This window comes from Anticarsia gemmatalis, chromosome 24 (genome assembly GCF_050436995.1).
Source record: "Anticarsia gemmatalis isolate Benzon Research Colony breed Stoneville strain chromosome 24, ilAntGemm2 primary, whole genome shotgun sequence".
NCBI lineage: Eukaryota > Metazoa > Arthropoda > Insecta > Lepidoptera > Erebidae > Anticarsia > Anticarsia gemmatalis.
This window is the reverse complement of record NC_134768.1, coordinates 8,509,879-8,537,606: the sequence shown is the minus strand read 5'-3', so window position 1 is coordinate 8,537,606 and position 27,728 is coordinate 8,509,879. Positions and strand designations below refer to the sequence as shown.

The following is a 27,728-nucleotide window of genomic DNA, read 5'->3' as shown; positions in this document are numbered from 1 at the left end:
CGAAATAATCTCGATCCTAAAACCGTCCTATTCTTTTTCTATTTTTGTACTCTTGTGAATATAATACAACCGGCCAGGAGCGAGTCAAACTCTCGCACGAAGGGTTTCATGCCATTATTAAAAAAACCCTTCGGCAGCCCCATTGAAATATCACGTATATATTTTGTTTCCAGCATCTGTTAGCAATAGTCAGGTCCCATCGTTGCTCATTTTAAGCGGAACCTTTAAAATTTTAAATCACAGATTTCATCAGGCAAACCCGCTTATGTGAATTAGTTGGGTACAAAAAACTAGTAATGATTAATCAACTATCTCAGCTTAAGACAAAAAAAACTTTCACAGATGAGCGTAAAGATAAAAACTATAAATAGCAAAGTATAAAAAAGACGAACCTTTTCACTAATCTTCCCTTTCAAAACATTACACCTGTACACTACTACACAAAAAACATTTTCTAACATCTATTCACAGCCAAAACCCTCTTTATTCGCAACAAATATAAAACCTTACAAACGTGATATTTAGTGTAAACATTATTTTCATGCTCCATAACTATTACTACGAAAATTCAGACACCAAGGGACAATAACACCTTAAAACATTATTTTAGCAGCGTAAGAAAGGGACAACGCTACACGCATTGTCTCTTTTCCACACTGAAGAATAAGACACCTTTTACGAATCATGGTACGGCACAAGGCACACAGTTATACTAAAGCAACCCAACTACCACTGTCAGAAAGAGATAGCACGATACAGGTCGTTTAGCGCCATCTCTGTCGCTCAATAGAACTTGAATCGCGTTCTCAAAGTATTCAGGAACACATTAAATTAATGTTGTGTAAAAACAATACATATTATCGTGACATAATAGCAGAAAACGTGCTGTGATGTTGTTAAAATAAATCGAGGATGAAATTTTAGGCTTCGAGATCTGGTTTCAGTGTATTACTGTTATGTCTTTATTTTAGGGAAAACCTGGGTTAATCATCTATGTTAATATTTTCGAATTACATAATATCTAGCTTTTAATTAGATTTATAATAATTATGGTTATAAAAAGGTGAAGTGTACTATTTTTACAAGGTGGTAAACAGAAAATAAAAACGTTAATAATTGTTTTAAGTTTGATTGTGTTTTGTTATTTTAGTTTATTGCACATTCAAATAATAAAGGCAAAGTATTAAAAGGGTTAAAATACCTCATAAAATTATATCATGTTGTAAATTAAAATAACAATTTAACTATCATTTTTTTTTCCTGGTATAATAACAATTTAGTAGATAAGTAGATGACGGCCTTTTTCAACAGGCTATAAAAAAATAAACCGAATATAAAGAAAGTATATTACGAAATCCAAAATAAAAACATCACTAACTCTCTCTCTTTCTGAGACCCATTTAGCGGTAGTTTATCTATTCAATAGCGTTAGCTAAAGTTAAACATGACAGTTTGAATAGATAAACTACTGCTAAATGTACCTCAGAAACCGGGCATAAGACATTGCAAAAACGTATTCCACGCACCTACACAATTAAAAAACCTTATCACCTGCTATCAATAGCAGCACAAACAAGAACAACAGGTTTGAACGCAATGATAACGAAGGAAGTTACAATAACTGTTGTCGGCCGATATTTAGTTGTTATGCAAGTTTTATGTTAGTATTGGTTATTGATGAAATGGGTTAGGAAGTTGATGCTATTTCAGTTTCCGGATGACAATGATGTAAGGTGAGGCTTGTGAAGTTTTCAGTTCGATTTCCGGCCTGTATGGGTCTGGGTTCATATCAAAAATATTTAAATCCAGAGACATGTATTTTTTTTAATTAACGTCTTTGCATTTTATTTTTTCCATGCTTCGTGTCAGACAATTATGATATTGGAAATATTTTCAGTAGTTTTTTTCTAGGGCCTATAATTCTTTCCTACCCTGTAGAGTAAATATTTCAGCGATTCATTGGTTTAAATAAATAGTGTACTTTCTAAAAAAAACATTTAAAATGGATTGTCTAGAAAAAGTTGGTGCGTACAAGTTAAAAAAGATAATAAGCATACGATTAAGTAAACAAACAAACAATTTCAGCAATTAAGATATTGAAATGACAGTAAATGTAAATATAATATAATTTCAGAGAATTTAATGTTCATTATCCAACCCCATCTCGTTCATGTCCCATTTTCATGGACAATTAAATAAGTACTTCAGTCCCTAACCTTTTATTATAGACTAATATAGAATCTACTAAACTGATAATCCCTTGAGTCGAATTACGTGCTTTAGCCAAAATTATTTCAGTACTAATGTTTTAGATTTGAAAGTCTATCTGTAAAGATTCAACGGGTAAACAGCTGAATCAATTTTCACGGAATTCGGGCTGGCAATAATTGAAGATAAGGGACGGAAAAATTTTGCTTTTTTCCAAATATATCATTAGATTAACCTACGCAAGTTATACTAGTCAATATTCTCGTATTACATGTTAATAACATTGATTATGGAGTTACGTGGATATATCATACATCTCTGCCTACACCTTCGGGTATAACAATCGTAATAATAATATTATATTAGTTACTAGCTGACCCGCGCAACTTCGCTTGCGTCACATAAGAGAGAATGGGTAATATTTTTCCCCGTTTTTGTAACATTTTTCACTGCTACTCTGCTCCTATTGGTCGTAGCGTAATGATATATAGCCTATAACCTTCCTCGATACATGGACTATCTAACATTTAAATATTTTTTCAAATCGGACCAGTAGTTCCTGAGATTAGCGCTTTCAAACAAACAAACAAACAAACAAACTCTTCAGCTTTATAATATTAGTATAGATGTATGTATGATAGATAAGTTTGCCGACATATTATAATCTCGCAGGATAGATTTTAAATTATTGTTTTCACCCCTTTTATGGTCTTACGATGGCACATCTATAGAGTAAACCAATACTAAAGTACCGATATTTCAAAATTTCATAATATTGTAACACTGAACTACGGTTTAAGTATGCAAAGCGGTCATAAATACAGCGATATGGCAACACTGGCGGCTAAGGATGTCCCGCTCAACGCGATAACGTTGCATGTAGCAGTTATTATGTGTCGTTAGTGGTGCATATCACAACTAATATCCATAACTAGTTGTGTTAGCAGGTAAAAAGAGTATGCGTATGCAAAAAGATGGTTTGGTGAAAAAATGAAGTTGCAATAAATGTTACTGAATATGCTAATAGATACAGGACAGCCGTATGAGCAATAATAATTTCTGGTAGAACAGTCGAAACTTGTGAACTCTTAGGAATCTTATCATCTCATCTTAACATATTTCACGCTTTGTTACGATATAGGGACAGGCAGAGAACAAAGCACGTCGCTTGCTATGCTTACCTTTACAGAAAATACTTCGTTCACTTATTCACATTCAGGCATCTAAAAATAAATGTTGTAAAAATCGGGTTAATCTAAAAATTTCACTTCCACGAATAAATTAATGTGTATTCAAAAATCAATAATCGGTTTGGAATACTAAATACTCAATTAAGAAGAACAAAAGCCAATATATCTGTAGTTATTTATTAATCTGAAAAACACAAAGGTAATGAATAAACACATTAAATAGAAAACAATAGTACGCTTCGTTACATGTTTCATTATTTTTTAAACAAACGCAGTGAAAATAAATATTTAAAATACCTGTGTTACATGTTTATAATAAATTAGCTAACGTGTATTTACAAGCGTGGGCAACACTGCTTTATGAAATGGCGGGAAAGTTTTTGACAGCTACTGTCAAACAATGGAATTTTCACGGTCGTATTTTTCGTTGATTGGGCATAACTTGTCATTATTTTCAGCATGTTATTTAAAATATGGACATCAAACTATCAACGCAGTCTTAAAGTTATACCAAAGTCTAACAAAGACAAATAAATTGTTGATCTATGTGGTCTTTTGAGTTCAGCTGGAAGGTCTACTAGTTACCAACTATTTCTATAAAAACTGAATTACTACTAGAATAATGCCGTAAAAAATGGATATCTTTTTTCCAGATTAGGCATTAAAATATTCGTAATACCTTGAGAGATGTAAAATGCTGGATAAGTATTTCATTACATAGACGAGTCAAGACTTCTCATTTTCGAAACTTAACTGTGGTTTTACCACACCTCATTATAGTTAGTTTATCAGTTCTGAATAATAGTATCATCTGTTAGCTGATCGTTCAATTAGTATAGTTGCTTTCGTTCAATAGTTCATTCGCTTTTACTTTATCTATCGGTTATTCAACACTTCATAAACCGTTCGCAACATCTCCTCTACAACTAAATATTGACATAGAAATTGTAACATAATTACAAACTACACGAATTGTAAACATATTGAACTGTGCCATCAAAAGCCATCTCACAGACGATGAATATAGGTCAGTTTTAATAAAAGGCCTTCTGTATATATTAAGAAGAGCTTATAGCCCGATGTCGAGGGAAATCTGCCACTTAATTGCTGACCGCAGGCGTTTACCTACTGGCTTTTATATCAAATAGTTTATAGTATTAAAAACTGGCCAAGTGTGAGTTGTGCCAACCCACGAAGGGTTCAGTTATTTATAAAAAAACCGGTGAAGTGTGTGTCGAACTAGCAAACAGATGGTTCCGTATCATCCATATTTACACTTGCCATACCTGTTGTAGTTATTTATATCGAGCAAAAACGAGCAAAAAATCACGCCTGTTGTAATGATGCCCCCTTAAATACTTATTTTATTAGTTTTTTAGTATTTGTTGTTGAAGTCGAAACTGAAATACTTACATCATCTGTGCAAATGTCAACTATCTAACTATCACGAGATACAACCTGGTAACAGATAGACCGACAGACAAAGGAGTATTAGTAATAGAGTCCCGTTTTTACCCTTTGGGTACGGAACCTTAAAAATAGAGCATTTTTAATACTACATTTCTTATTTTGTTTGCTACTGTCTCTGTTTGATTTGTAACAAGAGCCTAGTTTTGCTTAGGTTAGAGTAATCTTTTGTACTTGTAGTCCTAAATCCGGTGTCTTTTTTTTGTATTTAACCTTATTTCGTTATTACTGTGTTCTTAGAATACGCTTTATGTAATAACTATGCTAAATAAGGTAATTTTTTGTTTTTAAATTACATGTTTTTAAATAAAAGACTACGAGACTAATAAGGTCTTCGAATGAAAAAATTATTGCGAGTTATGTACATAGCTATGCGTAGAAACTATAAAAGACTGAAAAATCTATTTGTGGATTTTAAAAAATGGCTATGGTTATTTTAATATAGCGACAAAGACTTGTACTGGACATCTCTATCAAATCTAATCACAACATATTTTAACCGTTCTTCTAAAGATCTACTATGATTATTTCAATATTATATTTAACAAATAAAATCAGCAAAAAACAAGTTCAGCGAAGTTTAATGACATACTCTCCGTTACCTAAAAGCTTATAAACAAAACCTCTTTAGTACTAAACTTTTTGTTTTCCATCAACAATTTTATTTGTAAAAAAATATTCTCGACCACATGAAAAATAATGGCGACGACTTCTAAAAGCGATTAGAGAAAACCAATCCGTTAAAATCGGAAGCATCCTTCAGTAAATTAAGCAATTAAAACTTGCGCCATAAAAATGTATTTTCTAACATTACAGGGAAGCCATTATTTCCACAAAATACTTGTCGAAAACTTCTTAATTTCTAGTGAATAAAAAACAGAAGTTTGTTAAAGTTTAATAATAAGTTGACGCATTAATGGCGGCGATAATAAAAACAGGACGGTAAAAGCTATCACGAACTTAATAGTTGCTTTGGGTTCTTTTTAAATTATAGTAAATACAAGGTCAGTGTTATTTTGTTTGGTTGTAAAGGTCATTGACTTTATCAAATCAACACACATCTCAAAGTAACTCTGTCTGTCTGTATATCCGTGTCTACTTTTTGCCCTACCCAATGAACCGAACTATAGGGGAAAGTAGCCATATAACTATAGTCGTAGTAGTATAGCGGACAGTGACGCTGACAAGAGACAGTATGATATAATAGATTGGCAATGAAATCTACAGTTATTATCGACGAAATATGGTCAATTTTTAATGTCATAGTTATTGTGAGAATACAAAAAAATAATGTGAACATTTTAAACCAATAAAGTTCCTTCAAACTGCGGAACTCCAAAAGGTAATAAATAAAATGGTCGCCTCCTATTTATTTGCTCCAAAAACTTTGAGCGAATTGATTAAAAGGGACCGTTTTTTATTAGTCCTTTGACATAATATTGTCGGTATTTTTACTATCTACCTTATAACAATAAAAACGAAACAATATTTTTATGTTATTGTCGAAAAATTACAACATTTGCAACCATTGCCAAAACGCAAACCAAAATGCGTGATCCGCACTAGTATAAAAATAATTTTAGCTAATTGTCATGCAACGCGAAAGTTTAAAAGTCAAGTGAAAATCAAAAACATTTCACCTATTCTTCTATAATAAGTAAAATTAATAACGTAAACAAAAAAATACAAGACACTTACTAACATTTAATAATACCTACAAAAGTTTAGCAAAAACCATCCAATATTTAAATCGACAAAATATTTAAATTTTCCGTGTAAAACATTGACGCTCAACCTCATCCCCTAATTGGATTAACAAATAAATAATTAAATGCCATGCATTTTTTAACAGAATTCTCACAAAATTCTTACGTTAGGCAGACATTTTTATTTCTCAAATTCTGCAAATAAACTCGACCCATATTTAATGATAGCGGCTTGAATCCCTCGAGGGCAACGGATACTAAATCCTACCTAGTTTCCAATCTAACGTAGAATATTTTATTACGCACTTTTTGCCAGTCAACCGCTTCAAGTCTGTTCCGCAGTGGTTTGTCGTAAAAACTAGTGACGAAGGAACGTATGTTTCTAAGTAGAACTTATTTTACAGTTCACTTCTAAAGAGTTTAAAATAAGAGAATGTGACTCACTTGCTAAGGTGATTGTTAAAACCAAGTTCATGCTTTAAAATGTGAAAGGTATGTTTAAATGCGTAACTTGAATTCTGACTATCGATCTGTTTTTTAACTTTGAAATTGGTGAACCGATTTAGATGGAATTTGACAAAACAGTTAACCTTAAGGAGATATGGCTACTTTTCTTCATGAAGAAAGTCACACAAGTGGACGCAAAATAGCTTATATTTAACCTGTTGTTAAAGTGGGTTTTAAGGTTTTTATTTGAGTGTTCACCATTTATCCATTCTCTCATTCACTCATCATCATTCGTTCACGACTAGCAGTGACCTCATTAGACCACCGTCGTAGTGACAGATAAGATCTCTAAATAATAAAAAGAAAACATCATCATCATTAATTTCTTACCGTTTAGGAATACAAAGCCCTATCATAATGCTATAAAAATACTTCCTAAAATGGTACATAATAGAATGCGTTCATCATTTTAATGTGTAATATAATTTATTATCTAGCGACATATGAGGACAACACGTAAGCCCTTTGTCCTAAGCCCAGAGAATGAACCGTAGTAAGTCAATTATATATTTTTTTAAGGACTCCCGCACTAAGTATTGCTCTTGTGGCGCGGGGACTATTACAAACATACAAACAACGGACACAAAGTACAACCAGACCCGAAACAATAATTTGTGGACCGCACTAATAATTGTTCCGTGTGGGAACCGAACCCTCGATCTCCTGATGCAATGGTAGCGGCGTGGCGACCTAAACCACTGCGCCACGGAGGCAGTCAACAGAAATTAATTTGCATGTTTGGTACCCAAAAGCGTTATTTCACGGTTCGAAATGGATTAAGTCGCAATATGTAGTAAAATAAGGATCCAAGTTTTAAAAAACATTCTTGAAGATGTCAAAAGGTGCAATGATCTAGTAATGCGTTAAGGCAATCCAATATCTACCGGATCTGCTAGTTACATAATTAAACTAAACTTTGCTGACTGATCCAAGGCTTTAAGATTTACAAAAAAACAATTGGCAACAGGATTTCGTCATAAGTTACAGTGAAAAGGTGCATATGGGAATATTACAACCATTAGTCACCACCGATTATTGGTTTTCGAAGAACATAATGCGTCAAATATGGTTCCTTAAAACCTTGACCAAGAAACAGTTAAAAGAGGTCAAAACGTGGGATGAACAAGCATATTGCAATAATATAGACTTGGTTTAAGTTAGTTATGACGGCCTCTGTGGAGCAGTGGTTCGATTCCGATACGAGACAAATATTTGTGCGATCTACAAATTAACTGTTTCGGGTCTGGTTATATGTACGTGTCCGTTGTTTGTATGGTTTTAATACAAAACTAAATCCGGAAGATGTCTTTAAAACAAATCAGCTTTCAATTATGGTATAAGTTGACACCTCCCACGCAAGTGGTCGCAGGTTCGAACCCGAGGCAACACACCAATGACTTTTAGAAGTTATGTGTGTATTAGAAATAATTATCACATGCTCCAACGGTGAAGGAAAACGTCGTGAGAAAACCTTGCTTGCCTAAAATTTGTTTAATACACTTATTGAGGGCATGCAAAGTCCCCAACCCGCACTTGGCCAGCGTGGTGGACTCAAGGCCTAACCCCTCCCTCATTACGGGAGGACACCCTTGCCCAGTAGTGGGACAGTAATGGGTTAAATTTATTTATTATTATTATATTATGAATACGATTTGACATTGGCTCGAACTTAACCCGGCTTCATTCGAATTTGATCCAAGCAGCAAGCCACCTGGACCGAAATCTGCCGGCTTACCACGCTTTGAAACTGCAAAAGTGCATAAAACAAGGATTTCAGTGCAATTTCATTTGTTTTGGGACAAGTGAATGGTTCTTCACTGTATGCGAAACCTTACAAATGTGGGCAAAGGTATTTTTCACACCCATAGTTTCCCTTTGTCAGCAAGTTGAAAATTCTTTGTCCCTTTTCAACGAAAAAGTGCGCTCTATAAAGAGAAAAAGGGTGAACATTATTAAGTTTAACTAAGTTATCTGTCATTGTAAATAAGGGTGGGCCATTTGCTATTATACATGTAGGGTGCACTTGAAAAAGAATGGGTTATGAAAGGAAAACTATTAGAAAATTGTAGAAAAAGATCTAGAATAGTTCTGAATCTTTTCCTAAAATTCTTAGTCAGTAATAGAAAGATTTAAAATTTGGATATGAAGGATGAGTGTGTTCGATGACTTCTTATATTTGAATAAGAACTATGCAAAAAGACATTCTTCTACGATTGAAAAAGGGTTTATTATCTTTGAAACCATTGTATAACTTTAAATAAATCTTACTCTATTTTAAAAAAAATATTACTAAGCGATATTTGTAGCGTCACAATTTATAGATGGGCGCTATGAAAATTTCTACATATGTGTAAATTAGCAAAACCTGTACAAAACCGGGTCCAGTTCAGTAAAGATATTATTTTGCATAAATATTACAATTTTATGGTTATACAATAAAATCAATTAAAATATTATAATCTGGTATGCAAATGCAATTAAAATTACAAAGAGGCGCAACTGCCAGACGGAATTTTATTGCAAAAATGTATTTCTAAACCGGTTTACTTGCAAACTTCTTGTGAAGTTAGAGACGTTGACCAAATGAATGTCTTCGTGATATTGGACTGATTAACATAAATTATAATCATGATTATATCTTACTAGCTGACCCGCGCAACTTCGCTTGCGTCACATAAGAAAGAATGGGTCAAATTTTCCCCTTTTTTGTAACATTTTTTACTGGTACTCTGCTCCTATTGGTAGTAGCGTAATGATATATAGCCTATAGCCATCCTCGATAAATAGGATATCTAACACTGAAATAATTTTTCAAATCGGACCAGTAGTTCCTGAGATTAGCGCGTTCAAACAAACAAACTCTTCAGCTTTATAATATTAGTATAGTATAGATTATGCCTGACTATGCTTATTTGGATTTATTTTTCAAATATTGAGAAGTTTGCTTATATACCGGGTGTAACAGGCGGTCTACCGAAAATAAAAAATAATGATTTGTGACATTATGCTGGTGCTTATGGTCGTTGAAAATATTCAAAACTAGATCGATACTAATTGTTTGATGACAAAAATATACACGATAATAAAAGTACATTATTTTCTTAGCTAAATATTCTATTATATGCATCGTCGAACCATATATATTATGTTAAAATTAAAGCTTACTCTTTTCTTCTTTATTTTTACGTTTTATAAGCGTAAATAAATGTTAGAATAGTTCCCTGAATTTTCTGTAAATTAAAGAAATATAAACCTCTAAATACATTTAGTCTTTCAGTGACAGATTTTTTAAAACAGATACCGTTTTTCTCAAAAACTACTAAACCCCTACTATTCTTGCGAAACTAAAAACAAAATGTATATTTCAAAATATAACAAACACAAATAAAATAATGTCCAGTTAAAACTTCAACTTTCATCAATTCAACTTAGCAAAATCTTCCTTATATTCCTAACTACCTTAGTACTTAGCCATTGTCTAAATCTAGAACTGTCTAGTAGTCTAAAAGTCAGTCTAGATCTAAAAACTAAATAACTGCCGATAAAAAATAAAAACAAGCAAGTAAATAAAAACTTTTTGCATAAACATCACGGATCATTTGTTCAAAAAAAGTTTTTCAATTGTAAATAGAAAGTATTTCAATGGCGTCTTGAAAATTGACGGGATCTTTATTTAATGACTTTTTTATTTCATTTTTAGGATAGCTGTAGTTTGTCTTTTTTGGTGTACTTTGTATATCGTGTATTTGCTATTCTAGCTAAAAAGGTTAACATGGAGTAGTTTTAAACTTAGGTAGAAATGTGTATTTGTTAGGTAAGTATTGTACGATCATTGTAATACCAATGAATATTTGAGGTACACGTTTTTTAATTAAAAATAGTCTCAGTTTGCGAAACAATCTAGGAACTTACCTAAATAAAAACCCATAAAAGTCATTCCTAGCTCTTCCTTTTTGAGGTCAACTAAAACACAAAGATTCACATAATCAACCTAGTTCAACGTAAACAAAGACAGCTTTATAAAAGCCCAGTACAATGTAACAGATATAAAAATATACACAGACATGTTCCAAAACCCAGATCTTATATCTTATTCCAAAACAGTCTTCCGAAAACATTTCCTCAAATAGTGTAGGAGCGTCTAATATCGCCGTTTGGTGTCAGTTTCACTCCATTACTCGCCGGTAGGTGGCAGTAGCTCCGACCACACAGATAATGTTATCTTCACACCTGTTTGCACTAATAAGTTCACGATACCCACTATTACCTACCTAAGGATATTTCTATACGAAATTCTATACCCAGTAGGTGGTTCAAGGAAAACTGGTTCTAATAGATACTAAAAGGTGGATGAAAATAATGACAATAATCGTTTTTGTACCTTGGTGGGCTCTCTTTGTTTGTTTGTTTGTTTATTATGTCTGCTGAAAGATCTCTAGAATTAAGCAGAGATGTAGCGTAACTGCTATACGAACAATTCAATTTGAATTGGTTACTGACTTACGCGTGGACATTCGATAGACGATTAACTTCAAAACCTTTTCACCTGATCATCTATATATTGACGAGCATATATTGAAAGTCTGTGCTGGTTGTTTTTATTTAAGATTCAATGAATATTTTCGTTGTAGAGTGCTGACTCCAATAAGGTCAACTACTCATCTGTCAGGGATGTCTACAATCTAGTTGTCTTTTTTTATTAGTTTCCTAGCGATCCTGGATTTATGCTTAATTTAGCCAATAACATGGTGTTAAATATTTTAAATCAAAAAATATTTTTAAACTTTTCGACGGCTAAGTGACCCTGTTGAAACAAAAGTCCCAGCCAATCTACCTACGCTGTCGCTCTCCCAACTAACATTTGACACATCATGGATGGGAAAGAAAGAAGACACCAAACAAAAAATACAATGTATTCTGTTTTAGCTAAAACTGGACCTACACGTTTCATCCAATTCAAAACAAAGTCTTTAAACAATAACAATTGTTAGGCGAGACAAATAAGCGGCTAACAACTTGTAACTTGTTATAACTCCCAATACTGTATATTGGTGGAATAATGAGAAAACAAACCAAATATTATTGTTGTACATTCTCCTTTTTGTTGCTGTTTTTCGTAGCCTTTTCTTGGGAACCGAAGTTTAATTTTTCCAAGTCGATTTTGATTTCTTCTACACTGTTTTTACCAAAAATATCTAGATCCTTATCTTAATTAGCTTTTAGGGTAATTTTGAAACCTAAAACGGCTTATTAGATTTAAACCTCGGTATTAAACAAAATTATTTTTTTAATAGGGCTTCTAAAATTTGTCGATGATATAATAGAAATTCAGCTAACCCACAAAAATATTTGGACGTATATAAATGTACTTCCTATAAAGAATTATATTTAAATTAAGTTGTGGACATTCCAATCTAACTGATTTACTAGCCCGCATGTCAACTACATAGGAATTTCCACCAAAACTATTTTGTACACAAAAGTTCAAACATTTCGTTCAACTAACACACAACGTCGATATATTTCCTTTTATTAGACGCATACATGCTCCTATGACCTTTTAGCTAATGTAAATATTTCTATCAGGCACGCACATAACCAAACAAAAAGCACGCCATAGAATAATTAACAGAACAATATAAATTTCAACGTAATGCAAACTCTTTGCTTGAAACCTTTTCACTGTATTTTAAATTGAGAACGATCTGATACTGGCCGGAATCGTGTTTCGTCGTTCTTTGATTTTTTTTGCAAGAAAAGAATTTTAAAAATAAAGCATGGCTGCTCCTATTTCATGACACTTTTTCGGTCGTTTTATCATTTACTTTTAATGATAAAAAAGTTGAATAGCGTTTTAAAATAACGTTATCTTTTTGTACCTAAAAACGGTGTTACTATGCTATCTATTCAACAACTGATTTCTGCTTTGAATTTCATGCTTATTTTTTATCGCCAATTTCAATTATATCGTTTTTATAACCAAAATGTATCGCAATTTCTGATTAACAATTATATTTCTCTCTTTTACAACGGTCTATAGCCTGAATATTTGCGGAACTCAATTTTCGTAAACAGCTAAAAGTCATTAAAAACTCGTAACCATCTCGCTTCCGACTTCATTTGACTCTTTAAATTAATTTCCGTTCGAACGGTATTAAATAGGGTTAAATCTTTCACCGAACTTCGTCGAATCCTTTCCCAATGACAGGATAGTGACAGTTAATAACTGTCCCACAACTTTAAATTACTTTTTAAATTCAAAAAGTTTGCAACTCTAATGCTTGGCACTTAAAGTCTTGTCATAAATTCAATGGCGGATCTTCGCGCCATTTTTCCGTGCCAGGATCAAAAATGTCAAAATGGTTCGGAAACTTTTTTAACGAGTAACAAAATGGCGGAATTTTCCGTTTGTTTTTGAACGAATGTTGTTTGTTTTGCGAGTTGTTTTTCGCAATGAAATTAAGCCGAGGTCGATGATATTTTTAAGAAATAATAAATGGTTATAAATAGGTTTTATTCCATTCGTGTTTTCCTTGCGTTTTCTACAAGGACGGAGATATTCAAATTACTTGAGACTATTACGCATTATAATAAGTTCCATATTTTTGTTTGTCACTTATCACATTTGTTAACGTAGTTAAAACTGCAAATTTTAATAGGCTGCTATTATTTCTAAGAATAAATATCAAACCAAAGATAATATGAGAATACTTATAATATAAATTATTCCCAACAAACTCCAATAAACTTAACAATCTAAAACTAGATCACATTTTTAACCAGACTCGTGTCACAGAAATCCGATCAACGTATTCCGAAAAAATGGTAATTTGGCCACATTGGGGGCCAGAGCCGACACAAATTCTTAGCTAGCTGTATAAAATAGATATAAGATGGGAATAGGGGCAATGTCTCGTAAACTTACAAATATATTTTTGAACAAATAATACAGACGTGGGAGACGATGTCAAAGCTGATTTTCTTTGAAAAGAACTGCGGAGGAAATAATGGTAATACATAACAGACGGTGTTTGTAACGGGATAGTCATGATATGATGTGTTTGGAGTGTATATTGTAGTTCTTTCAGGTCATATTAACTGTATTAATACTCTCAAAGTAATTTTTTATTAAACAAATTGTCATGGCTGTTAAGAGCGTCACGTCTTATGTCTTGGGATTAACATCTTTCCATCTTTCCTACAAATTCCATCTTTATGTCTGCCTCTAAAACACCTTCCACTTGTTTTCTCCTAAGTAGTCTCAATTGACAATAACCTACTCATATACATGCCCCGCGAAGCACGGAGGAGCCCAAATTAAACAACTAAGCAATCACCAAACTGCAAAATATCCTCGGCAAAAGTTGCTTACACACCCAACTTCCTATTACATCCACCATTTTGTATTTATTTTGTTTATAATTTACCTAGTAATCCACTCAAAATTAATTCAACTGTTGATAAAGTTAGCCCTCTAAGGATATGAAACTTGTAAGACAAACATGACCTAAGTAAAGTAACATCTTGTCTAGTTCCGACTTACTTCCACCTCTCCCACACAAACATTATGTAATTTTATATAACAATACTGTTTTGGAGATAATGACGTCACGTAAACATATTATACTATACATTATACATACTATCTTAAAACTTTATATTAGAAATGCGAAAATTTGGATGTTAGTGATTGGATATACTTATGTTTGTTACTCAATGACTCCAAAACTGTTGAACAAATTCTGATGAAATTTTGAATTATTAGCGTCTGAAAAAATCTGTCTGTTACCTCTGGGGCTAGATGGCTGGGTCAATTTCGATGTAATTAGGTATAGAAATAGACAACTTTGTTTTTTAAATTAAACCCTTTTTCGGAGTTATTTGGCTAATGTTTTGGCCCGAAAAGCTATAAACAAAAAAAGTACTATATCATTACTAATATTAAATTTAACTTCCCTAATAAGTTACGCCAGTTAAGTAACCCCTAATTCGATTATCCTTATATCTCTATGATAAAAAGAAACTTTCACATTATCATTACTGAAGTTCAGGCTAAGATAATATACTTCCAGATTGTATTACTTTTAAATTAACTTATTCCAATATTGTGTTTAGACTTAGTGAATTATGGGCATCTTTAAAGAGACTAACTTTCTTGTTTTGACTTGCTTATGTTTTTTATGTGTTTTACATCCAAAACAATACCTTATCTAAATAGTTCATTATTTACTTCATGTAAAAAAGTCATTTTTAGTCGTCGCTTCACTGCTGGGAAAGCTAGATTGTGATTTTTTGATTAGGTCTTACCAAAAGCCACCAATAGCGGTTAACAAATCATTTCTTTTTTACCAACATACAAACATCGGACACTATGTACAATCAGACCCGACACCTATATGTGGATAAGATTTCATAATAAAAAACTACGCTCGAATTGATAACCTCCTCCTTTTTTGAAGTCGGCTAAAATAAGTGTATGTAGATTTTCCTATGCTTAACATTTACTCACTGGTAGATTACATTATAGTACTGTTGTTTCAGTTATCATAACTACATAAGTAACATCAAATTGCTCAACATAATCTAAAATTATCCCAAATCTATAGTCCTAACCATAAATACGTCTCATATCTATAGTGCAGCTCCCACATAGCCCATGCCGGTTCAAGCGATTAGTTTCCATTGCGCGTTCAATTGACGCGATTTATGTAGCACTGCACTTGCGACGATCGTAAGATGTCCGTGATAGTGCTAGGATAATTCATTGTGATTTAGATACGTGAAATAGTGGTTATTTGCTTTTAGTGAGGATTAATAAAGAAATGATTCAATTTGAAGTAGATTAACTTATGCCCGCCATTCCATTCACGTGGACTTTAGTTATGGCTTATTACCAGCATTGTTCCCGGGGATTTCCGGAATAAAAATTGAAATAATAATATGATATGTTCGTTCTTAGGTCACAACTATCTTTGTATAGAATTTTATTCAAATCGAATCAGTGACTCTGGCATAAAGAAGAGCCAGATAGGCAGAGATCATTAATTGGATTCATTCTTTTAAGTAGGGAGTGGTGCTTAGGGGTGATTTTGCATCGCTCAAGCTGGGCAGTGTGCATTTTGTTATGATAAAAAAGCGATCATGTGTCTATGCGTCAAATATTACTATAACATATCAAGCATTAAAACCATTTCTTTTTACCCGCATATATGGGAGTTCGACCCATGCTATAGGAATCCAAGAGTTAGAATCTTTAAGCCACGTATTTATAAGTTCCTGACCATTTTTTTAAGGTATCAACTTTAAATCATGATGATTTAAAGTGCCACGAGTCTCTTCTTAAGAAAATATTTATAGACATAGACAAGACAAAAGTCTACCATAACGACATTGGCAAAGTGCTTAAAAATAATTTACCTATGTATATTTCCGTAAGAATTACTCATCTATAAGCAATGCTTTCCTAAAAACAACATATTCTTTTCAATTCTTACAGAAAGACAATCATAAATAACACTTAGACAACCTCCGACAAAGATATTTAGTCGTTTGGACAACATCCAAAGACAATTTTTTTCAGAAATTTCCCCCCAATTTGAGTGATTTAAGTGTCGTTATTGTTTCATTAAGAATTTCATGAAATTCAGGATATTGTAGTAAGAATATTCCGTGATCGTATTTATTGCTAATAAATATTTACAATGGTGCTTGGATTATTTGTACGTCAAATTATTTATTTTGTCTTCTAAAATATGCTTTATATTATAAATAAGCACTTGTGTTTGTATTTTCTTCTTTTGCGTCAAAATAGTTGAACCGAATTGTGTATATTCTGCAAAACGATACTTCTATCTCAAGCAAGGGTATCAAACCATTGACTGAAAAAGACATGATCACAAAATTTTCACGACGATGAATTGAGAACCGTTGCCTTTTTTTACTTGGTCAAAATAATGTTTCAATATTAGATACATGAATGGCAAGATGCAGAATGTGAATGAGGCAAGGGAAGTTTGTAATTTTCGTACCAAATAGCGTTCTTCCTGGGAAAAAGATACATATTATGTGATACATATTACGCAGGCCGTATTCATAATCCTCATTAAAATACGAATAAAAATATTTTTTCTCGTAAACTCGTGAAAGTACTTTGTAGAACAAACAGGATAATTTGACGGTTAGTGTTATAGACAAACACATAAACCTATTTTTGTTATAATGTTAGGTTAAGAATAAAGCCCATAGATTTTTTATATCGTGTGTGTCTCCGTCTTGTTACTGTCACTAGGTACAATTATTAAATATTTGTGTGAATACAGGCTGGTAGACAAATGTATACAAAGAAGAATATGCTCATTAAATAATATAGCTCTAGTTTCCAATATTTCTAGATAGCTGGGATTTTTATACAGGTTCTAGTAGGTGGTTCAAACCAAGTTCCTCCGTGTCTCAGAAGGCACGTGAAATTGTGGGTGTCACATTCAAAGATCTTTGACAGTAATTACCAGTAGTCAAAAGCTTGAAAATCTGACAACCAGGCTTACTGAAGGATATCGTGTTATAAACCAGGTAACGAGGCTGTGGAATTCTGATAGGCGCTCCTTGTAAAATACTGGTATTGAAACTGGAAGCCGACACCAACGTAGTTGGAAGAAAGGCTAGGCTGATTCTAATGGTGTAGGAAAACTTCGAAACAAAACCTAATTGCCTGGAATACAATGTAACAGTTCCTAAAGAAGGGATCCCAACCCGAGCTTAGTTCAGCATCGTGGACGTCAACCCTGATTCCCTTTCTTATACTGTTAGGAGACTTTCCTAGTCCTACTAGTGGGGCAGTACTGACTTATATTTTGGTACAAAGTTCCCACATCTTCATGATCTATAAGTTTTGTAAGCAACACTATGCCTTACTTGGTAAAAAAGTAGTTTTGATTAATGAAGCACTAAGCCATTTATGTTAGGAAAAAATGAAATATTTTAGGAATACCACTCATAATTCATTTACAAGAGAAAAAAATACCATTAGTTTTTTTGTGCTAAATGTTGCCAACTATTATGATTTAGTTTAACCGTTACTATTGTTATTCATTCAAACATGTTATTCAAGAAATGTATTTTTTGCTATAATTATAAAACTAAAAAAGCTTAAATGAGTAATTTGTAGAGATTATGTTCTTTTTACAAAAACCTTTATAACGTTATTGCGTGTATGACTTTTTCGACCTCAGAAAATAATGTATTTAGTTTTTAACAAAAACTAAACCTTTATTAAAATTTGTTGTGCCTTGACTTTTTTTATTGTATATTCAAAGAGACTATCCCTCCTATAGAATAATTAATATAGACCATATAGAACACATTATAGATCATTTGTTTCGTGGCATTTAATGATGAGACGCGGAGGGGTCAATCTTATGGCCCCTGACCGACACGGCGCGACAAACTCAGTAGCGCTATTTTATACACTCGATAGTTGACGAAGAAATTTTATATGAAAACTAGCTAAAGCATGCGACTCTATTCAAAAAAATATTATATTTTAGGATATTTCAGATAAAAACTAAAATTAACATTAGTTAGTCTTGTTAATCAAATCTTTTTACTATTTTTCAAGACATCAAATCTTTTTTATGATCAAAACATCACATACTTTAAATCCCAGAAAATTTTAAGGGTAACGAAATTCCTGGGCAAAACCCAGCATGAACTAAATCTATTTTCTTGGCCTATTTTCCATCAATTATGACGTTTCCTCACAGGTTGTTCTAGAAAAACAAACATTTAAAAGTTAATATCAATTAAAAGTATAGCTCACTTTCTAAGTTCTAACTCAATTTGTGGTGAGCGCTCTGAGTGCAAGAACTTAAATTAGCACGTTGAGATAAAGTAGTGTGACAAACGTTCAGTACGTGAGTACGTTGCAGTTCTATGTTATATGTACTTTGTCTGTCTGTCTGTCTGTCTATCTGTCTGTTTGTGTGATAAATACTCTTTGTGAAGAAGTGTGTTTGAAATATAGGGTTACTTTTTCAAACATTTTCTAGGGTAATTATAGGGCAATAGTAATTGGCCTTTTTATAAATATTGTGAGTTACTCAATCACATCATTACAAAATTAGACTGCTAGGATGCAACCTATCCTACCTAACCCCAATTTACTTTGCATGGAGATATCTGATAATCCGTGATCGAACAAAGACCATTTTTCCAAAATTAGCTCTTCAATTTACTAAAATAAGTCCATTTGTTTTTAACCCATCACTGTCCCACTGCTAGGCAAGGGTCTTATTTAGTTTTGCATAAGCTAATTTCATCTGACTAGTACTACCTAAATCAATGATTTCGTGCAAATAATAAGTGTGGGAAAATTTCCTAACATTACGAGGAAGCATTGTTCTAAGCGAGTTATAACAACTTGCTATATTGTTGCTCGTCAACCTATGTTCCGTGAAAATAACCAGTATAAGGTGACCCATTGACACACACATTTGGTATGAAATCATAGGTCCATCTTTTTTTGGTGATTTACCTCGTCAGGTAGTTAGGACATTTTTCTTTTGAACTATTCATATCCAGTATAGATGACCTATTGTGCCGTACATTTAGTGTTAAATCATGGATCTATATACGTTTGTTCATATTACCTCGTCTGGTGGTTAAGACCCTTTTCTTTTGAGCTCTTTCTATATATTTTTAAGCTTTGTTGGTAATTGAGATAAAATCTCTATATTGTATCAAATTAAATAAAACTACAAACGATTCTACTAATAGCTTGTAATCATGTCGGAAATAAAAGAAATTGTTGTTTTTTGTGCTTAAAGAGTTATAGAACTCAATGATGTTTATTATTATAGTCATTTGGCAAGAAATGACCATAATTATGTTGTTTCTGCCCACGGCTAACGTATATGATTTTGCATATAAAAAGCTTACGTAAATATATTGTTCTCTATGTAATTCGACCTAAATTGATTTAAGAACTGGTATAACACTGATTTTCACTAATATATTAATTTACATACATACAAAAAATCACGACTTCTTCCCATAGGAGTAGACAGGGACCAGAGAACGCCACTTGCTCCGATCTCTTCAAACTTTTCTAGCTTTATTCACATCCATTCATCATCTCACACAGAATCGCCGTTATAGTTTATCATCCCAAAACGTCTTTATTGTTAGGAAAGTAATCTGATTATTTAATTTATTTCACGGCGCAGCGGTTAAGGTCACCACGCCGCTACCATTGCGTCAGGAGGTCGTGGGTTCGATTCCCACACGAAACAATTATTGTTTGCGCGATCCACAAATAATTGTTTCGGGTCTGGTTGTACTTTGTGTCCGTTGTTTATATGTTTGTAAAAGTCCTCGCGACACAAAAGTAATTCTAAATGCGGCAGTTGTCTTTAAAAAAAACTATTTAAACCACTTATTTTAGTTTTAATCCTCATTTGCACAGTTATTTAATTTACTGTATATTATCAGCGTTAAATAGTTTTATATCAAAACTTCCTCACATTATATTAGTGATAGCACTATAAATAATTATAAATATTTCGATACACCTATTAATTGACCTAAATACCTGTGCAGTCTAAACATAGTCGCTGTTCTGACGTCATCACTGTTATTATGAATAAATAGATCGATACTGATCTAATAGACAAAATTATCTTACTGAAATAATTATAAATACAAAAGTTCATAGGAATGGATGTAGGTACATATGTTTGTTTCTTAACTACTTAATGGATTTAGATGAAATTTTTCAAAAAGATAGTTTTTAATCTAGAAACACAAAGAAAAGTTTAAAATCCGAGAAATTTTTACACGCTAACGAAGAAAAGGTAACGGGCAATTCAATCTAATATTTGTAGTAGTCTAGAACTTGGCTTGACGCGCTGCCGCGTGTCTAGATATATTAATATTGTTGTTATTGTATTTAATTGATGTATTTCAATTGTTTTTAGCACAAAAATTAAGGTGGTTGGTAGTCGCGAATTTCAGAAAAACTCAGGCTCATGGAAAATATTATAGCCCAAATAAGTTGCTTGTGTTTCAAGTTATCATGTACATATATCAACAGAATATCTACTATGTTTCTTCTCTAATTATCATCATTGTAAACTAAACTAAAACTGCTATAGTACGCTTCAGTAAAGACTACAATGTTTGCCAAAATATCATGTGTTGGTCTCTATAAACAGTATAAACAGCTCTGTTTTACATCGACCTAGTAATACGATGAACATTTTACTATTATACGCGGAACTGACGTATAAAGTGAGTATTAGAACTATAACTGATCTATCAGAGATTGAAGTGCAAGATATTCTTGAAATGGATCATCTTTACTATGATGATAAATGCGAAAGTTTGTGAGTATGTATGCATGTATGTATGTATGGGAGTTGGTACTCTTTCACGCAAATACTACTGAATCCATTTCGATGAAATTCGTAGGTAGCTTAAGACCCAGAATAACACATAGGGTACTTTTTATCCTGAAGTTCCCAAAGGATCGGGATTTACACGGGAAGGGTTTCCACGCGGACGAAGTCGCGGGCGGCCTCTAATCTATAATATAATGATAAAGTCTATATATTTGTTAAGCTTTCATAGAGCCTAAATCGTTAGACTACTTTGATGAGATTTAGCATGAATCTGAATTTTTAAACAATTTTTTTATCACGTAAGCCCTAAGCAGCTAAAATAGTGAATGTTTGTTAGATTCATTTTGTGTGTCAGCTAGTTTTATAACACGCGGAATTTAAAGTTGATAACTAAATGTTAAATTAAATTGTAATACACTATCTATCGAGATATTCATGTCTTATCGAGACAATCAAAGTGTGTTAAAGGAAATGCTAAACATTGTAATTGTTTTCTTCCGTCGATGCAAACATGTTTGAACAGAAAGTTAAAGTTATATCCGTTTTTACAAATAACTAGATTCTTATCATTATAGTAATATTATTTTATCATTCCTCTCAGGCCCGAAAATGCTAATCTTATGTAAAAAATTGTCAAAAGATATAAAGAATGATCTTAAATCTTATTTACTACTAGCTGACCCGCGCAACTTCGCTTGCGTTACATAAGCGTTAAAAATTTTCCCCGTTTTCGTAACATTTTTCACTGGTACTCTGCTCCTATTGGTAGTAGCGTGATGATATATAGCCTATAACCTTCCTCGATAAATGGACTATCTAACACTGAAATATTTTTTCAAATCGGATCAGTAGTTCCTGAGATTAATGTGTTCAAACAAACAAACAAACAAACAATCAAACAAACAAACTCTTCAGATTTATAATATTAGTATAGTATAGATAGAATTGTTTATTGTATTGTGTTCTATAAATGTTATTTTGTACTTATATTATATTCTACCTAACTATAACACGTTCTTTAAGTTATTTTGATTGTACAACAATTTAAAACATTATCTTATATTTTCTAAGTAAATAAATAGAGACTTTCTTAAATCTAAATATTACTTTCCCTTAGGAATCAAACTTTATATTTCTTAATACACTTCGTATCAAGACATGGTAGCCAAATTAAGAGCAAGAGACTCTATTTTAAATCGGGCAACATTAATTAGTTTAATGTTCAAACATTATGAAGACACAGTGGTGTGCGCGAGATTAATTAATTCTAATGATTTATATCACAATTTAGTTTATTATAGTTTTATAACGGGATGTGTTAACAGATTGTTGAGTTTGTATTTTGTTTATGTTTTTGTGGAAGAGTTTATTTGTTTTGTTGGTTCAACCGTTTTTTTGTAAAATAGTGTATATGTAAACTTTTCAAAAGATATGAGGAATGGTACAGGGACTCTTGTAAAGTTATTATTTAGAAGTAAAAATTTATAGAATTAAAATATTAAGTATAAGCGGAAAATTTTAGAAAATCTTTTAAGGAAAGAATAAAAAAACGACCGCAACATAATATAATTAAAACCATTTTTATTTTTCACCTAATAGCATACGGTCTTATGTCCAGAACAGCAGCATATATTGGTTATGCTGCTTGAAAAATTCCATCCATTTTTTTTATATTTTTAAAATAAAAGAAAGAAAAATCTTTCTTTCAATAAAGATCATTTTCTCAAATTAACACCAACAAAAAATATATTCATTTTTCTCTCAACTTATATTTAAATTCTGTAACTAACTATACCTACTAGTCTTAAAAACCACTCACATTCATTCTTGTCATGGCCTACTTGAATTATAATCCAAAGGGATTCACGGAAGTGAACGAGTGAACGACTGAACGAATGAGGAACAACACTATTGAACTACTAAGCCCATTGAACTAGTAAACGTTGCCAAGTGGGCAATAACAGAATTAAAACGATCGTAAGTTTTGCGAATGGCCCTTGTCAATCAAACTTGTATGACATAATCCCTTCGTGATGTATTTGGGTCGTTCGCGAAATATCATTTAGTTGGTATATTCTAAAATAATTATTGTCTAGTGTGTTAGTGATATTATTTTCGGCTTATTTTGTACTGGCAAAGTGGACACTGGGTGAATAAAGATTTCATTGTTGAGTGTCTTACTATGTTTCTAATAATGTAAACATATAAATGTATAAATTGTTGATTAAATATAACACCACATTTGTTATCAACTGGGTAGGCAGAGGTGAACTCAAAATAAATCTTACAGCATTTTTTTTGTTGGAAAGAAAAAGTTATTATTATCATGATAATGTCATTCATACAGCAATAAAGTGGTTTGGTTTAATTTGGTTTTTATTATACTATTATAAATACTTCCGGCTACTTACTACCAAGTCCTGGATTCGATTCCCGGGATGGACAATGTGCTATTGGTCTTTTTCTACTTAATTTCAGATAATTTTAATAGTAATCCGGAGGATTGTGTATGTTCGGTTTTAATTAGTTTTTACACTGTATATTTCCTTTTATTTGTTAAAGTCGTAGTATAAAACGACTACTTTATTAAACTGTTAATTGTCAACAAACAAATGAACAGCTAATAAAATGAAGACGTGACCTTTAGGACCTTTTGTCATTAGTTGATCTTAGACGGTATTTGCGTTTTAACTGCGAATACGTCCTTGTTTGTAATGTCACCTTTGAAGAGCTTCTAATGTAATAAATAATTGAAATATTTGATTTAGAGGGTTGTTTTTCAAGGGTAGATGATAAAGTGGATGTTGAAGAAATATTTGGTAATATTTTTGGTTCGAAGAAGGTTTTTGCTAGGTGTATGATTTTCTAAGGCGTTAAAATGAAATAAGATAGAGTATTTTAAATATCTTTGTCTTGCAAATTTCTTTTATCTTTGGGGTGAAGAACAGAGTTGTATTTAATGTTATTTGTACCATTTTAATATTATTACATACATTTCCGAATTCTAGATTATCACTTAGAAAAGAGTAAACGTACAAAGTGACCTAAAGATACGGCGACATATTATTTCTACTATTACGTAAAAAAATCAAGGTTTTCCAGTTTTTAAAACCCCCCCAATTATACTTACATAAAAAATAATATTCATATTAATATATAAAACTCAAGTCACAAAATAATAAGCCACCATTTTAAGATCGCAAAACAACGACTTCCCGGGATAAAGTTTCCCTTCTATCATCATTAGGATCACGGAACGACTCTTAGAAATGTTAAAACGTGTTAATTACAAAGTTACTTAAAAGACCGAAAACAGAGAGCCTTGATAATAAGGAAAATATACAGTTTTAAAATGATTTCCAAAGATTTTTCCTATGAGAGTTTATTTTAGTTGTTCGAGCTGCCTAAAATCTTTCAATTTAATTGAGAAGACTACAGAAATGGACTATTTACGTACTCACTAGGGCACGAAGACACTCTAAAACAAAATTACGTAAATCTACAGTCTGGCAGTGACAAAGGTTAATGACCTCCCGATCTCTTACCAAAAAGACTAAAATTTCGACGCTGTTAGCTATCCCGAAGGGAAGGAATATAAATTTCGACTGACACACAGTTATAAGATTTCTAAGATCTTTTTAAATCCGCTACTCAAAACAAGTACTTAACATATTAAATTAAAATCAAAACATCATACCTAATCAAAATACAGTCGTAAATATTTTAGCAACAACATAAATACTCATCAAGTTCAATAAAAACACTAATTTAAATTTTAAACTCGTTTGACATTACTGCCAAAATAAAAACATTATGGTAAGTGCTTCCTAAATTCGCCTTCCGATATATGTCACATAAAGAAAATTCTAAGAAAAACTAGATGTTTTATACAACCGCGAAAACCACACTCATTATTATTTTCATTCCAATAACCTACTTAGCCGGCATCGGTTACAAAAACTAAAAAAAAATGTACTTACATCCATGAAAATCTCGGTCATCACAGGAGAAAACACATTGAAACACAAATTATTATATTAGAAGCACTGATTCGACACTGTTGATGAAATTATTTTGTCACTATGGTTTACGTGAAAACTTTCGCGCGGGAAACTTTGCGGGGAGCGACGTGGGGACGTGCGTTCTCAACGCCGGTACGGCGACAACTGACGACTGGCCCAGTGAATTTTCTCACCCACGGAGTTTTCATTTGGATCACGCGTTGAGGGCGGGAAAGCCGTCGGAATAGTGAGTGTTCTACGTCTATGACGTGTGTAGGGCCGATGTGTATTTTATACTAAATAGGGCCTATAAGTGGCTGTTGAAAGATGATATAAACTTCTTCCAACAAACGTTGAATATTATAAAGAAATTGAACCTCAGATTCAACTTTCGACTTTCGGTTCTACTTTGTTTAGAGATATCATTACTTGTATAGATAAACAAGTATAAAGGTTTTTTTTATAAGTTCCTTCATTCACTTTTTTATATTAACGGGTATAATTAGGCTCAGTAACTGTTAAATTTCTTACACTGATTTATAAATGCATAACAGTAAAGTAAAGTGAAAGACTTGCATTAGTGCATACTACTGCATACTTTCGTTCCTTATCCACAGCTAGAATGTACTTAAAGCAAACATAATTGGTTAGCGTGCTGGATTTCTACTTAACACCTCATTTACAAGAAACCAAGCCATTCTATATTTTTTTTTAATTACGCCTGTTACACATTATCCAAAGACTTAAAAAAAACCACTCGCGTTTCTTTAAAATAGTGACCCTGTTAGCAACAACAAGCTTCTATTAGTGAGAAAGTCCAAACTGACTTTTAAGTTAAGAATATACAAAATAAGTTAAATATACCAAATACCGAAATACCTGGTCATACACATCTTCCAGTTACATACCTCTTGTATACCTGGTCTTTACCACTTTTTATGACGCCTTTCTTGGCACGTTTGGAGCAGTGGGTAACGTGGTCATCTCGCCGCAATAAATGCGTGGCGGGTTCGATCCCACCCGGGACAAATATTTGTGTGATGAGCACGAGTATTTGCTCTGAGCCTGGTTCTTAATTAATCTATATAAGTATGTATTCATAAGTATATAAGTATGTTTATCAGTTATTTGGTTACTTAAGTACAAGTTCTGCTTAGTTTGGAATCAGATGACTGTGTGTGAGTTGTCCTAAAATATTTATATTTATTGATTTCCTTACACTACGCTCTATCACTGTACTTATAGGACAAGTAACAAGTTAAAACTGTATATTTAACCAGCCTTCAAACCCACGTCAGCGATCGCATGTCTGAATAAAATTACACACAGTAGGTAAGTCCCAATAACTATAATTATTTTATAATGCTATGCAAAACAAACGTTATGATTTAGGTCATTTGCTTGATTGATCGTGACCGTGGGCTAATCGCTCACCACTTAGTTACACAAGTTAAGGATCGTTAGCTAGGTTTAGAAATGGATGGGTGACCATTCGAAGTTTTAGAATAGTGTGTATAAAGTCCTCGTGTGATGTCTTGTCTCAGAATTAAAGAGAGATGATACCTTTAGTCCACTACGCTAGCAAAATGCGGGTTGCAAATTCTTCAAAAATGCTTTCTTCTAGAACTATGAAAAGAATTCTCAAGCATAAAGGTTTTTTTTTCTATTTTACAACAAATTTAACCAAGTGATCCCTATCTCACCGCTATAACAAGTGATCTCCATTTCTAATACACTCATAACTTCGAAAAGCCATACAAGTATGTTGTCTTATATTTAAATCCTGTGTAGGAGGCGTATACTAATAATACCCGGCTATCATTAATTCTTTTCGTATTCTCCTTTTCAATACTAAACGTCAGATGGTATATTGCCAAAACCAAGACAATGGGCAACACTTTGGCAAATAATCTAACTGCTTGAGTATTTTGTATGTGGGAGACACTTTTACTTTTCACTTATAAAACAATGTTTCTAAATGTTGTACCACTGGCTACGTGACTTGTTTTATTTATTACACAGTGTTTGTAGAGTCACAATGATATATCTAATAGAAATAGTCAAACATTATACTTCGACAATTTAGTAGAGAGGTTTGTATTATATGAAATGAAAGGCGCAATTGGTGGAACCATAATCATGCGACCCCAGTCTTATGTAGCGATCGGTTGTCTATTTTATTAACAGTTTGTCTAATTTAGTATTTATTAACAGGTCTACCAACAGGCTGAATATACTCTCTGAATATATAAAAGA

General features: G+C 32.6%; 1 protein-coding gene across 2 annotated transcripts in view; it reads right to left on the bottom strand.

Moving 5' to 3' along the window:
- The window catches only part of ETHR (ecdysis triggering hormone receptor), a 110,310-nt gene extending 84,686 nt beyond the window's left edge, over positions 1 to 25,624 (bottom strand). For both annotated transcript variants that reach the window (XM_076130630.1, XM_076130629.1), the window contains exon 1: positions 25,452 to 25,624. The gene's annotated coding sequence lies outside the window, so the exon portion shown is untranslated. The remainder of the gene's footprint in view (positions 1 to 25,451) is intronic.
- Positions 25,625 to 27,728: the final 2,104 nt, after the last annotated feature.